At 37.6% G+C, this 16,071-nt stretch overlaps 1 protein-coding gene and 1 pseudogene across 1 annotated transcript in view; one reads left to right on the forward strand and one right to left on the reverse strand.

Moving 5' to 3' along the window:
• ERP44 (endoplasmic reticulum protein 44) overlaps positions 1 to 16,071 on the reverse strand; it is a 108,652-nt gene that overhangs the window by 71,448 nt on the left and 21,133 nt on the right.
• LOC110255972 (uterine plasmin/trypsin inhibitor pseudogene) lies at positions 14,851 to 15,187 on the forward strand (annotated as a pseudogene).

Raw genomic sequence — 16,071 nt, forward strand, 5'->3', positions numbered from 1 at the left:
TTCCTTCTGCTTGCATTTATTGAACCAAATATTAACTATTTTAGTCTGAGATATGTTTACTGATATCATCTTACATAAAAGCATAAAAGGTACATCAGTGAAAAGGTGAATATTGCATTTAAATTCATTTTAAAAAAAAAAGTGAAAGGGTAGCTTAAAAAAAATTTTTTTAACAACTACACCTGTCTGGCCCGGGGTCAAATTGGAGCTGTAGCTGGGGCCTATGCCACAGTCACAACACTGGATCCAAGCCATATCTGTGGCCTATGCCACAGCGTTTAGCAATGCTAGATCCTTAACCCACTGAATGAGGCTAGGGCTCAAACCTGCATCCTCATGGAGAGAGACAACATGGTCTTTAACCCTCTGAGCCACAACCGGAACTCCTTTTTAAAATTTAATATATCTTTTATTGAAGTGTAGTAGATTTACCATGTGTTAATATATGCTGTATAGCAAAGTGATTCAGTTATATATACATATACACCTTTTTTAATATTCTTTTCCACTACAGCTTATCATAGGGTATTAAATATAACTCTCTGTGCTACAGAGCAGGATCTTGTTGTTTAGCCATTCTATGTATAATAGTTTACAACTGCTAACGCCAAACTTCCACTCTATCCTCCCTGCAACCTCTCCCCACCTTGGCAACCAAAAGTCTGTTCTCTATATACATGAATCTGTTTCTGTTTCATAGATAAGTTCATTTGTGTCATATTTTAGATTCTACACATTGGTGATATCATTAGTATTTGACTCTCTCTTTCTGACTTACTTTCACTTAGTATGATTATCTTTAGTTCCATCCATGTTGCTGCAGGTGGCATTGTTGTGTTCTTTTTTATGGCTGAGTAATATTCCATTGTATATACATACCACATATTTTTATCCATTCATCTCTTGATGGACATTTAGGTTGTTTCCTAATTTCTTGGTTATTGTAAATAGTGCTGCTATGAACACAGGGGTGCATGTATCTTTTTGAATTAGAGTTTTCCCTGGATATATGCCCAGAAATGGGATTTCTAGATCATGTGGCAATTCTATTTTTAGTTTTCTGAAGGACCTCCATAGTTTCCACAGAGGCTGCACTGACTTATATTCCCACTAAGGCATAAAAAGGTTCCCTTTCTCCTCTCTAGCAGCTGTTATCTGTAAACTTTTTAATGAGGGTCATTCTGACCAAGATGAGGTGCTACCTCATTGTGGTTTGACCTGTATTTCTCTAATACTAAGCCATGTTGAATATCTTTACATGTACCTATTGGCTATCTGCAGTGAAAGGCTAGCTTTAACTAGGAGCTTCATGAGACCCACAGACATAGAGAACAAATCAATGGTTACCAGTTGGGGGGCCCAATATAGAGGTCAGGGAGTGAGAGGTATAAACTACTGGGTGTAAGCTAAGCTTAAGGGTGTCCTGTACAACACATGGAATATAGCCAATATTTTGTAAGTACTGTACATGGAAAGCAACCTTTTAAAACTGCATAAAATTTTTTTGATTTAATAAATAAATAGCTTCTCCAGCAAGTAAAGAATATTTTCTTCCATTAGATGGTTTTTAAGCATTGAGATGTCTTTGGGAACTTAAAAAGCTTTCCTTTCCTTTAATTTCCCTGTACCATCCATGATCACCTAATGGGCTAGTGATACCAGTGCACTAGCTGTATTTCCATAGCATTTTTAAAGCCATCCAGTAGTCAGGTGCTTTTCCAAAATATGCTCCTACAATTTTTCTGCTTCCTTCTCCTTGCATACATGGTCTCCTCTACCTGGAGTATCCTTTTCTCCACTACTGAATAAATAATCCTTCAAGGAATGATCTCTCTTACAAGATGCTTTGTCTGTTTTCTTGGTAGAAAATTACTTTTCTTTCCCAAAAGCCCAACCTACTCCATGGGGATAGAAAAATGAAAAATATAATTTAGGGAAATGGGGATTATTGCAAAATAAAAATTCTCTGTAGATTAGCTATCAATTTGAGACAAGATATAATGAAAAGTGAGTTACATGATAAAACAAAGTATTTTAGAAATAAATCTTGGCAAGATTTCTTTATTACACACTCTCAATGTTAGGTCAAACTCTGTTATAATATTAACATATAAACATGCTAAAATACTAACACATACAAAATTCTCTGGCACTCATCACTAAGCCCTGGTGCTATTCATCTTTCAAAAAAAAAAAAACATTAACTGAACAATATACGTACCCAACAGGATCTTCTTCAGAAGTATGAACTAACATCAATAATAACACATATTAGATGAATTATTCAAGCTCTCAGCACAATTTTTTAAATAAATAAACACATTTTCCTAAAATATTAAGACCACTAGAGTGGTTACCACTCAAATATACTCTTAATGGGGATTACTATGACACTCTCTGAATCAGTATCTCCCTTCAATCCAATGTGCCCAAGGAGTCCAAACTAATCTTCTTGAATGCTGCTTTACATATACCCATTCGTCTACCCCACAAAAACTCCAAGTGGTTTTTTGTTTGTTTGTTTTTTATTGTCTACATCATAAAAGCCTAACTCTTAGCCTGCATTTAGGACCTTTCACAAACTAGCCCACACTTGCCTTCCTAAATCACACTGCGCTGTTCTCCATTCACATTCTATACTCCAAGTAATATAAACGATAGTTAGAGTGACTATACATTCTAGTTGGCCATACACTCTAGCTTGCTTGAGAGAAACCCAGCTTATGCCTGTTGCCCTGGAATATTATTAATAGCAACCATCTCCTTCAAAAGGGTCCCGGTTTGGACAATAAATTATATTTATGTTCACCCTATTTACAGGAGACTCTTGGCCACTGAGAGGAACTGTAACAAGCTCTTCAAAAATCCTAAATTATGAATAAGCCTATAATGTCCTCCCATATAACATGCAGGAAGATGAGAATGGAATGAGAATGAAGAGAAGGAGAGAAGAATAAAGATGGACCAAGGTAAGCTACATCAATCACTAGCCTCGTCAATGACTTGAAATATTAGGCTTTTAACAAGGGAATAAAATCAGTAACTCAGAAAAATTATACGACCCTTCAAAAATCGCTCTCAAATTGTCCAAATCTGCTAAGTTATAAAGTCAAGAATGCGAAGGGTCTTCAGTACTGGCAATTCCTAAAATGTGTCATAATGGTCTCCTGCTTTCATAGTTTGCTCATGCAATTTCCTCTGCTGGAAACAACTAGGAAAACCCATCTAGTTTTTTTTTTTTAAACTTATTATTCAATGAATTTATTACATTTATAGTTATACAATGAGCATCATAATCCAATTTTATAGGATTTCCATCCTACAACCCCCGCACATCGCCCCACCCCCCAAACTGTCTCCTTTGGAAATCACAGGTTTTTCAAAGTCTGTGAGTCAGTATCTGTTCTGCAAAGAAGTTCATTCTGTCCTTTTTTCAGATTCCACATGTCAGTGATAGCATTTGATGTTGGTGTCTCATTGTCTGACTGACTTCACTTAGCATGATAATTTCTAGGTCCATCCATGTTGCTAAAAATGCCAGTATTTTGTTCTTTTTCATGGCTGAGTAATATTCCATTGTGTATATATGTACCACCTATTCTTGATCCACTCTTCTGTTGATGGACACTGAGGTTGTTTCCAGGTCTTGGCTATTGAAAAGAGTGCTGCTGTGAACATTGGAGTACATGTGTCTTTGCAAGTCATGGTTTTCTCTGGATAGATGCCCAGGAGTGGGACTGCTGGATCAAATGGGAGTTCTGTTTCTAGTTTTCTGAGGCATCTCCGTACTGTTTTTCACAGTGGTTGCACCATTTTACAATCCCACCAACAGTGTACTAGGGTTCCCTTTTCTCCACACCCTCTCCAGCACTTATTGTTTGTAAACTTTTTGATGATGGCCATTCTGGCTGGTGTAAGGTGGTACCTCATAGTGGTTTTGATTTGCATTTCTCTAATGATGAGTGATGTTGAACATCTTTTCATGTGTTTTTTGGCCATCTGTATGTCTTCTTTGGAGAACTGTCTGTTTAGATCTTCTGCCCATTTTTTGATGGGTTTGTTTGTTTTTTTGGTATTAAGTGGTAGGAGGTATTTATACATTTTGGAGATTAATCCCTTGTCAGTTGATTCACTTGCAAAGATTTTCTCCCATTCCGTGAGTTGTCTTTTCATTTTGTTTAGGGTTTCCGTTGCTGTGCAGAAACTTTTAATTAGGTCCCATTTGCTTATTTCTGTTTTAACTGTCATTACTCTAAGAGGTGGATCTGAGAAGATGCTGCTGTCGTTTATGTCAGAGAGGGTTTGGCCTATGTTTTCCTGTAAGAGTTTGATAGTGTCTGGTCTTATATCTAGGTCTTTAATCCATTTTGAGTTTATTTTTGTGTATGGTGTTAGGGAGTGTTCTAATTTCATTCTTTTACGTGTGGCTGTCCAGTTTTCCCAGCACCACTTATTGAACAGGCTGTCTTTTCTCCATTGTATAGTCCTGCCTCCTTTGTCATAGATCAGGTGGCTGTAGGTGCATGGAAAACCCATCTAGTTTTGAAGACCCAATTCAAATTCTATCTTTTCTGTGAAGCCTGTCCTGATGGTCCCAGGCAATAGTGATTAATTTCTCTTTCCCCTGAACCCCTAGAACACTTTCTCAGGGTGTTAACATACTAATTTTCACATAGATGATTTCTGTTATCTTAGCTCCTGCAGGAGGCTGAGTGCCTTGAAAGTAGAGAGTGTACCTTATTCAATCTGTACTCAACATATCACTTACCACAGTGCCCTCCTAGTACACAATGAGCACTCAAATACGTACTAAGTGAATGAATGGGTAGATTATGTTAATACACTAAGAATTTAGAGGGAGGGTGTTGCAAGTGAGAAAAGGGAGATGGGGGTCCAGAAATGGGAAGAGTCAACAAATATTTTTAACATGTTTAAGAAAATAAGATTTTCAAATAGGAATGAGGTCTATATTAAAAAAAAAATTTTAATAATGTAATGGTGAAAAGCACAATACTAGGTGATGATTCATAGACTCAGATTTAGAAGGAATCTCAGAAGTGATCTTGATCTTCCCATCCACTGCAGAAACCCTGTTGTATTACTGTTTAAGAGCTGTCATGAACCCCTAGTAATACCTTCTTCCAGTGTCTCCATCTGTTCCCTAGCATGGCTCCCAGGCACTTTAGCACACAGAGTACCCTCACTTTAAAATGACTATGTTAGGAGTTTCTGTTGTGGCTCATCGGGTTAAAAACCCATCATAGTGTCTGTGAGGATACAGGTTTGACTCTGGCCTGGCTCAGTAGGTTAAGGATCTGGTGTTGCTGCAAGTTGAGGCATAAGTCACAGATGCCATGTGGAACCACTGTTGCCATGGCCATGGCATGGGCCTGCAGCTGCAATTCCGATTTGACCCCTAGCCTGGGAACATCCATATGCTGAAAGTGCAGCTATAAAAAGAAAACAAACAAACAAAAAACATACACAAAAAATAAGATAAAAAATAAAATAGCTGTGTTACATTAGTGGATTAAAAATCCAATACATCTTGTATTGTCCAATTTTAAAGTTGTTAATTCAGTCATGAAAATAAAAGATTTGGGACTTTCAGAACCAGAAGCTAATAAAGTATCAAGCAGAAGAGGTTATTAAATATTATTTCTGTTAGCAAGATTTATAATCACAAAGCATTTCCATGACTTGCTTTAGGTATTTTATTAGAATATCTAAGCAAATGAGTTTAGAAAACAGAAAATATTTCCAGAGATTCTATTTTAAAGCTCAATACCAGAGTTTCCTGGTGACCTAGTGGTTAAGGATCCAGCATTGTCACTGCTGTGTCTTGGGTCACTGCTGTGGCATAGGTTTGATCCCTGGCCTAGGAACTTCCATATGCTGTGACAGCTGCCATAAAATTATAAAATAAGAAAGTAAGCTCAATAATTTAAAACCTTGCATTCAAACAGTGGTCTCTGAACAAGCAGCACTGGCATCACCTGGGAGTTTTTAAGAAAGGTAGAATATCAGGCGCTGCCCCAGATCTTTGAAACAGAACCTCCATTTTGATAAGATTCCCCAAGTGATTCCTCTGCACATTCAAGTTTAAGAAGCACTGCCTTAGAGAACAAAACTTTTGAACCTACAAACAAGTATGCAATTTTTTTTTTTTTTTTTTTTTTGTCTTTTGCCCTTTCTAGGGCTGCTCCTGCAGTATATGAAGGTTCCCAGGCTAGGGGTCCAATTGGAGCTGTAGCCGCCAGCCTACACCAGAGCCACAGCAATGCGGGATCTGAGCCACATCTGCAACCTAAACCACAGCTCACAGCTACGCTAGATCCTTAACCCACTGAGCAAGGTCAGGGATCGAACCTGCAATATCATGGTTCCTAGTCAGATTTGTTAACCACTGCACCACGATGGGAATTCCAAGCATATAAATTCATTTTAAACTTTGTACAGTGTTTTTTGTTCTCAAATATGAACACAAGAACAAGTAAGACTCATTCATGAGAATTCTGTATTGACATACAAATTACAGTGATTTTAGAAAAATGAGAATCTAAAATCACATTAGAAATCTATATCAATGCTAATTTTTAAAAGTATACTGCCTTCTGCCTGAATACATATTTCTACATGAAAATTATTAGCATAAAATAGAAGCCTCAATAGAGGACTTTCGGAGTTCCCGTCGTGGCGCAGTGGTTAACGAATCCGACCAAGAACCATGAGGTTGCGGGTTCGGTCCCTGCTCTTGCTCAGTGGGTTAACGATCCGGCGTTGCCGTGAGCTGTGGTGTAGGTTGCAGACGCGGCTCAGATCCCGCGTTGCTGTGGCCCTGGCATAGGCTAGTGGCTACAGCTCCGATTCGACCCCTAGCCTGGGAACCTCCATATGCCGCGGGAGCGGCCCAAAGAAATAGCAAAAAGCCAAAAAAAAAAAAAAAAAAAAATAGAGGACTTTACTTTCCTATGGCATTACTGTTTTCAACTGCCATTACATCTGCTAGGCATTCTGCAGTAATAGTTTATAGTGTATTTTTGCTAAATCTTTCACTTACCTGCCCTTCACAAACTATGTCTCTCCTATAACAAGAAATAAGTAATATACCAGGCAACAACTCCCTTCCATTTCTAATCCAGATTGACAAATCAGCCTCCCACCTGAAGTCCCAATGTCATGGTATCCAGACTGCTTCTCCTCCCTGGAGCCACTTCTCCTCGCACTCTCAGTTTCACATTAAGCTGGCAGGCAACAGAAGCATAGAGGTTTGCAGTTAGCTGCATGGAGCTAGGAGATAGGAAGGTCCCCAGAGGAAAGAAGCTGAGGCTGACAGGCACTATAAGAGCCTTGAAGCTGAGTATCAATCAAGGCATATCTCACTGTTAGTATTCCCAGAAGCATTATAATGAACTAGAAGTTCAAAGAGAGGGGAAAAATAGGACTAAGTATAGAATAACACTGGAAAGCAACTTTAACCCTTAAACTTCTCAGTGATACAAGATTCCCATAATGCTAGTTCAACCCATTTTGGACAAGTCCAAACCAATCTACTCTTGTAAAGAAACACTGTAACAGTCACAATTCTCTTCATTAAATAAGTCAAAATATGGTAGGTGCAGACATGTCTGGGAAAAATTCTTTGCCAAAAATAATTCAAATTTAAATAACATAATCCCTAAAATCAAATTCTGCCACTAAAAAAAAAAGAGTTGTTATAATTTATACTTTTTCTTACATATTTGTTGTTTGATCATGCATAGATATTTATTAAAAATTGACATCATCTGTGTTTTGTTCTTTACTGTATCCTAAAAATGGTATGACCAATTTACCTGGAATAGGCAATGCACTTCTTTGACCTTCAGGGAAGAATGCTCTTATTATAATAAGCTCGTATAGAACTGGGAATGAGCTTCTCAATGTACGGAAAGGATTTTTCTCTTAAAACTGCCACACACTGCCTCTTTAAAATCCAGGCTGCTAGCAATTAAAGTACTAACAAAGCGTAGGAACTAGGAAAAAATTGGAGATGACAACAGTTTCCTTCTTTTTCTGTGCACACTCTGGGACCCAGGGTTAAGAGTGTGGTGGATTTATGAGACAATGTTCCATTCATCACTATCTCCTGATTAGTATCTAGCACGGGATGTTTTTAAGTAACAGTCCAGAACAAATAACCATACATATAGGCCAAAAGAAAATTATGACTGCCCTCCTTGTGCTACATGTACTTCTTTCCCAGGATGCTTGAAGAAAGTTCCCTTAAGAGAGTCTACAAACAGTTGGCTCAGGCATTCTTTTGTCAGGTCACTCATTCATTCCACAAATCTTTCACCGAGTTATCTCTTACATGCTAGGCACTGTACTAGGCACTGGGGAAAGAGGGAAGGGATAATGTTATAGAGATTTATACGACATCTGGCAAGATCCTCAAATTTAATTTCACTTTCATATTTAAAAGAGAGAAAAGATTCTCTTAAATATTTTCATTTAAGAGTCAACATAATTCCTACAAAGTCATTATCTATTCTCAAAAAAACAACTGCTGGGCACTGAACAAGGAGAATTATACAGTATGCAATACTCCCTTTTTGCCTAGGCTTTCAAGAAGTCTTCAGTTAATCTTGATGTGGAACAAGTGCATTTGACACTGTCATTGAACAATCTTAGTATCACTAAAAGTGGGACAACCACATATTACTGCTTCTTTTTTTCTTTATTCCTGTTTTCTTAGGATATAACTGACATACAACACAGTATGAGTTTAAAAGGTATAGCATAATCATTGGACATAGACACTCATGAAATGATTACCACAATAAGTTTAATAAACAAACATCCATCATCTCACGCAGATGCAAAATAAAAGAAAAAGAAAATATATTTTTTCCTTGTGATGAGAATTCTTAGGATTTACTCTCATGGCAACTTTCACATATAACACACAGCAGTGTTAATTATATATTGATGTTTCTTGATAGGATGCAATAGGAAATTAAAAGCACCACTTATGAAATAATCTTAACCCCAAAAAACTAAACCTGACCTCAATCCAATCAACCCCAAAAACTAGTGTATAGGAAACAATGAATAGAGAGGAACATGTAAAATGACACTATGAGGATGAAAGCAGCTATGTAAAAAAAAAAAAAAAAAAAATTTACAGGAAAAATGACAGTCTATCTTTGCTTGGGCCCCCACCAGAAGTGGATACTGAGACAAGATGATAAGGTATAAGCAGTTTATTTGGAAGAAAAGATAAGGACCCATAGAGAAATGAGGAAGTAGGATAGGAAAGACAGCCAACAAACAATATAATAAGGTGAACCAAATACCAATGTTTTCACTTATGTAATTTAAATTCTTTAACTCTTATTTACCAGCTTCTGCTGGTGGCATATACTATTTCTATAATACAGAATATGAATACGAAGACAACCATTTCTACATATGTCAAAGAATGTTTTTATTTCACTATTAAACATGTGAACTTGACTTTTATTAGTGAGTCAACAGCCTTCAATGAAAAATTGTTCTTTGGTGAAATCTTTCGTTTCTTATTTTCTATATTCATTTAGTACTAGAATGAACTCAGACTGTCTACTATTGAGCATTACGTTTCAGGGTAAATTATTTTCATTAACAAATCCAAGAATGATTACATTATTATATAGGTATAATGTATTAATCCACTGCTTAATTAAAAATGTTACCTTCATAACTGTATTCTTATTTCTAACCAAACCAATTGTAAATGTCAGTCAGAAGTAGTCCTTGAAAGGCCATATACCTAAACTAATTAATCATTAGAAGAAAGATTCCTTAATGCTGCCTCATATGCCACATACTGTTTTGTTGGTGATGGTGGTGGTTTTTTATGTGGGGGGGGGTTGCTTTTTAGGAAACAGTGAGCAAAGAAATACAAGAGTTAAGGATTAAGCAAGCAAAGATGCAAAATACAGTAACTGAAATAAAAAATTCATTAGAAGCAACCAACAGCAGAATACAGGAGGCAGAAGAATGAATAAGCGATACAGAGGAAAGACTAGTGGAAATCACTGATGTGGAACAGAAAGAAAAAATGATTGAAAAGAAATGAAGACAGTCTAAGAGAACTCTGGGACAATGTTAAATGCACCAACATCTATATTATAGGGGTGCCAGAAGGAGAAGAGAGAAAGGGACAGAAAAAATATCCAAAGAGATAATAGCCAAAAACGTCACTAATATGGGAAAGGAATCACTTACTCAAACTTAGGAAGCTCAACCAGTACCACATAAAATAAACCCAAGGAGGAATGCCCCAGGACGCATATTAATCAAACTGACCAAAACTAAAGACAGAGAAAATACTGAAAGGAGCTAGGGAAAAGAAACAAATAACATACAAGGGAACCCTGATAAGGATATCAGCAGATTTTTCAGCAGAAACTCTATAGGCAAGAAGGGAGTAGCACGATATACTTAAAGTGATGAAAGGAAAAAATCTCCAGCCAAGATTACTTTACCCAGCAAGGCTCTTGTTCAGATTTGAAGGAGAAATTAAAAGCTTTACAGATAAGCAAAAGTGAAGAGAATTCAGCAGCGCTAAACCAGTTTACGACAAATACTAAAGGAACTTCTCTAGGCGGAAAAGAAAAGTAAATGAAATAGAAACAAAGAAATTAAAAGATCAATGAAACTAAATGCTGGTTCTTGGAAAAGATCAACAAAATTGATAAACCCTTAGCCAGACTCATCAAGAAAAAAAGAGTCAAATCAATAAAAAGGAGAAGTTACAACGGACATCACAAAAATACAAAAGATCATAAGAGACTACCACAAGCAACTATATGCCAATAAAATGGAAAACCTAGAAGAAATGGACAAATTCTTAGAAAAGTACAATCTTCCAGGACTAAACCAAGACAAAATAGAAAAGATGAACAGACCAATCACAAGTACTGAAATTGAAAGTGATTAAAAAACTTACAACAAACAAAAGTCCAGGACCAGATGGCTTCACAGGAGAATTCTATCAAACATTTAGAGAAGAGCTAACCCCACCCTTGTGAAACTACTCCAAAAAATTGCCTAGGAAGGAACACTCCCAAACTCATTCTATGAGGTCACCATTACCTTGATACCAAAACCAAAGATACCACAAAAAAAGAAAATTACAGTCCAATATCACTGATGAACATGGATTCAAAGATCCTCAACAAAATAGTAGCAAACTAATTCCAACAATAATATTAAAGGGATTGTACATCATGATCAAGTGGGATTTATTCCATGGATGCAAGGATTCTTCAATATCCGCAAATCAATCAATGATACAACACACTAACAAACTGAACAGTAAAAAACCTATGATCCTCTCAATAGATGCAGAAAAAGCCTTTGACAAAATCCAACACCCATTTCCGATTAAAAACCCTTAAGAAAGTGCGCAAAGAGGGAAACTACCTCAACATGATAAAGGCCATATATGACAAACCCACAACCAATATCATTCTCAATGGTGAAAATGAGAATGGTGGCAGCACTATACATAATAGCCAAGACATGGAAGCAACCTAAATGCCCATTGACAGAGGAGTGGATAAAGAAGATGTCATACATATACACAAGGTAATATTATTCAGCCGTTGAAAGGAAAGAAATAACGGCATTTGCAGCAACATGGATGGACCTAGAAATTATCATGTTAAGTGAAGTTAGTCAGACAGTGAGACAACGTCATATGCTATCACATACATGTGGAATCTTAAAGGATGCAATGAACTTCTTTTTTTTTTTTTTGGTCTTTTTGCCATTTCTTGGGTGGGCTGCTTCTGCGGCATATGGAGGTTCCCAGGCTAGGGGTCGAATCGGAGCTGTAGCCACCAGCCTACGCCAGAGCCACAGCAACACGGGATCCGAGTCACGTCTGCAACCTACACCACAGCTCACAACAACACCGGATCCTTAACCCACTGAGCAAGGCCAGGGATCGAACCCGCAACCTCATGGTTCCTAGTCAGATTCGTTAACCACTGAGCCACGACAGGAAATCTGCAATGAACTTCTCTGCAGAACAGATACTGACTCACAGACTTTGAAAAACTTATGGTTTCGAAGGAGAAAGGTTGGGGGTGTGTGGATGGGCTGGGGTTTGGGATGGAAATGCTATAAAATTGGGTTGTGATGATCATTGTACAACTATAAATATAATAAAATTCACTGAGTTAAAAATGTTAGCTAAAAAGAAATTACATAATTACTAAAAATTAATAAAAAATAATTCTCCTTTCCCCCACCATCAAAAAGGAAATGACCATGGTTTGTTAAAAGGAAATCTGAATTTAGGAATCTCTTTTTTGCCTCTTTGTCTCCCTTTTCTTAACTGACATGAGACAATGGTAAAGAAAGAAGGAAAAGGCATTGGCATAATTAGGAGTTACTAACATCAGAAATGAAAGAGGGAGCATCACTACAGGTTTCATGGACATTTAAAGAATAAGCAAAGAATACCAAGAGCAAATGACCACAAATATGGTAACATAGATGAAATGGACCAATTCCTCGAATGATACAATCTGCCAAAGCTCACACAAGAAGAAATAGACTCGCTAAACAGACCTATACCTATTAAAGAAATTGAATCAATTAATTAACAACCTTTTAAAACAAACCCAGATTCGGATGGGTTCATTGGCAAATTTTACCAAACATTTATTTGGTAAATGACTGTCTACCATGTCTTTCAGAAAACAGAAGCAGAGGGACTACTTTCTAATACACTCGATGAGGCCAGCATTACCTTAATACCAAAACTAATCAGAGACATCACAATGAAACTACAAACCAGTATCTTTCGTGAACATAGGTGTAAAAATTCTCCCAACAAAAGTTATTAGCAAATCAAATCTAATAATGAATAGAATAATATACTATGATAAAGTGGGATTTATCCCAGGTGTGCAAGGCCATTTCAACATTTGAAAATCATTTAATGTAATCAATCACATCAACAGATTAAAGAAGAAAAGTGATATGATCATATCAATATATGCCAAAAAAGCATTTAACAAAATTCAACACCTATTCATGAAAAAAACTCTCAGTAAACTAGGAATAGAGGGGAACTTCTGCAATTTGTTAACGAACACACAAAAACCTACAGCTAACATCATACTTAATGGTGGGAAACTTAAAGCATTCCCACTAATGCCACTTACAAGGCAAGGATATCTTCTCACATCATTTTTTTTTCACGATCATACTGGATATCCTAGCTAACGCAGTAAGACAAGATAGGGAAATAAAACATATATAGACTGGGAGGGAAAAAAATAAAACTGTCTTTGTTTGCAGATGACATAATGATCTATACAAAATTCAAAAGAAATGACAAACTGCTGGAAAAAATAAACAATTACAGTAAGGTTTCAGAATACAATGTTAATATACAAAAGGCAATTGCTTTCCTAAATAGCAGCAATAAACAAGTTAAATATGAAATTCAGAATTTAACTGGCACCCCCAAAATGAAATATTTAGTATAAATCTAACAAAATATACAAGAATCTATATGAGGAAAACTACAAAATTCTGATGAACTAAATCAAAAAAGAACTAAATACATGGGAGTTATTCCATGTTCATGTATAGGAAAACTCGAAGTTGTCAAGAGGTCAATTCTTCCCAACTTGATCCATAGAGTCAATGCGAACCCAGTCAAATTCCCAGCAAGTTATTTTGTGGATATTGAGAAACTAATTCTGAAGTTTATATGGAAAGGCAAAAGATCTAGAATAGCCAACACAACACTGAAGAACAAGAACAAAATTGGAAGACTAAAAATGCTAACTTTAAGACTCGCTATAATGCCACAGCAATTAAGACAGTGTGGTACTGGCAAAAGATCAATGAAAATACACAAACAGGTCAATGGAAAAGAACAGACAGTCCAGAGACAGACCCAGATAAACAGAACCAACTGATCTTTGACTAAGGGTCAAAGGCAATACAATGGAGAAAAGACAGCCTTTTCAACAATAGTGCTGTAGTAAACTGGTCATGTAAAAAAAAAAAAAAAAAAAAGGAATCTAGGCACAGATTATACAGCTTTCGCAAAAACCAACTCAAAACAGATCAGTGACCTAAATGTACAACCCAAAACTATAAAACTCCTAGAACACAGGAGAAACGCTAAATGACCATAACCTTAGGTATGACGATGACCCTTTTTTTTTTTTTCCCCCTTTTTAGGGCTGTACCCACAGCATATGGAGGTTCCCAGGCTAGGGGTCCAATCAAAGCTACAGCTCCCGGCCTACACCACAGCCACAGCAATATCAGACCCAAGCTGTGTCTGTGACCTACACCACAGCTCATGGCAATGCCAGATCCTTAACCCACTGAGCAAGGCCAGGGATCGAACCCACAACCTCAGGGATTTGTTTCGGTTGCACCACAACAGCAACTCCAATGATGATTTTTAAGATACAACACCAAAGAATGAACTGATATGCTGGACTTCACTAAAATTAAAATTTTCTGGGAGTTCTGGTCATGGCGCAGTGGTTAACGAATCCGACTAGGAACCATGAGGTTGCGGGTTCGATCCCGGCCCTTGCTCAGTGGGTTAAAGATCCGGTGTTGCCGTGAGCTGTGGTGTAGTTTGCAGACGCGGCTCGGATCCCGCGTTGCTGTGGCTCTGGCGTAGGCTGGTGGCTACAGCTCTGATTCGACCCCTAGCCTGGGAACCTCCATATGCTGCAGGAGCGACCCAAGAAATAGCAAAAAGACAAAAATAAATAAATTAATTAATTAAATAAATAATTAAAATTTTCTGAGCAGCCCTCCTGCAAGGTCCTGAAGATGACCCGGCTCTGCCTCTCTGCAGCCCTTCTCCTCCTCCTGGGCACCCTGGCGGCCAGCACCAGGGCGGGTGAAGAAAGGAGCCTGGTCTGAGCCACATCACCTGCCTTCTGCCTGGAGCCTCCCTACATGGGTCTCTGCAGGGCCCTGTTCATCAAGTATTCTACAACGCCAGCTCCGGGCTCTGTGAGACCTCTGCTTACAGCGGGTGCAGAGGCAAGCCGAACAACTTCATAAATGAGGAGGGATGCCTCTGTACCTGTGGTGGCTGTGACACGGCCCAGGGAAAGCGGGGCAACTGTGCTTCCTGAGATGCTGAAGTCCTACAAGGCCCCACAGGGCTGGGCTGTGGCTGCCTTTGGAAAGGGCTGACCCTCCTCCTCTGCCCCCTTCTCAAACATACCCTCTCAACAGAACTCTGCCTCTTTCCTCACTGCATTCTCACCATCACCCCCCATTCACCATGACTGCACTCCTTGGAGGTGAGCACAATGGCATTTCTCGCATCCCATTCTGAGGGGTAGTAGTGGCAGAGGCCTTTTCCCTAAAGAAGTCCCTTTCTCCACGCTGATGTTGCCTATTTCTCTGTCAGTGGCTTTGACCTCTGGCCTTATATTTAATAAATTCATTTTCTAATTGAAAAAATAAAATTAAAATTTTCTGCTCTGCAAAAAAATTTATTTTAGTTTACTTTCTTAGAAAAATTTTAGTTTGCATTTGCCAATGAGGTATAGATTTTATACTGTTTTATTCTATTCGTTTATTTCCCTAGTACCCAGTATGTGCTTAATACATAGACTATACAATGTTTGTTTAATGAACAAAAAGATTAACCAAGTAACTTTAAAATTCTTGCATTTTTAGACATTCTATAATTCTTTGAGACCTCAAAAGAAGCCCAGACTTAAAGCTGGAAGAGGACATGAATGACATTTATCTTGTTAGAATAGAAGGCAATTTCTGAAATCTTTGCTTGGGGACTAGAACTCAAATTATGTCAGGGAAAGGATCACTTTTAAATAGAAAAAACAGAATTCATTATACAGTAATAATTCTAGATAACTCCTACCCCAAAAAGACTTGAGAAGAATAACTGTCCCGCCTTAGTACAAACTAGCAAGTTAAAAAGGTGACGAATCAATTCACAATCAAATTAAGAGAAGGAATTTTTAAAAATACTGTACTTGCCACTGGATTCTATTTAAAAAGAAAGAAAAGAGC

The sequence above is a fragment of the Sus scrofa genome, chromosome 1 (genome assembly GCF_054392235.1).
Source record: "Sus scrofa isolate SSC_HxYL_T2T_F1_AM1 chromosome 1, Sscrofa_HxYL_maternal_Yorkshire_Landrace_v2.0, whole genome shotgun sequence".
NCBI classification, from domain to species: Eukaryota; Metazoa; Chordata; class Mammalia; order Artiodactyla; family Suidae; genus Sus; species Sus scrofa.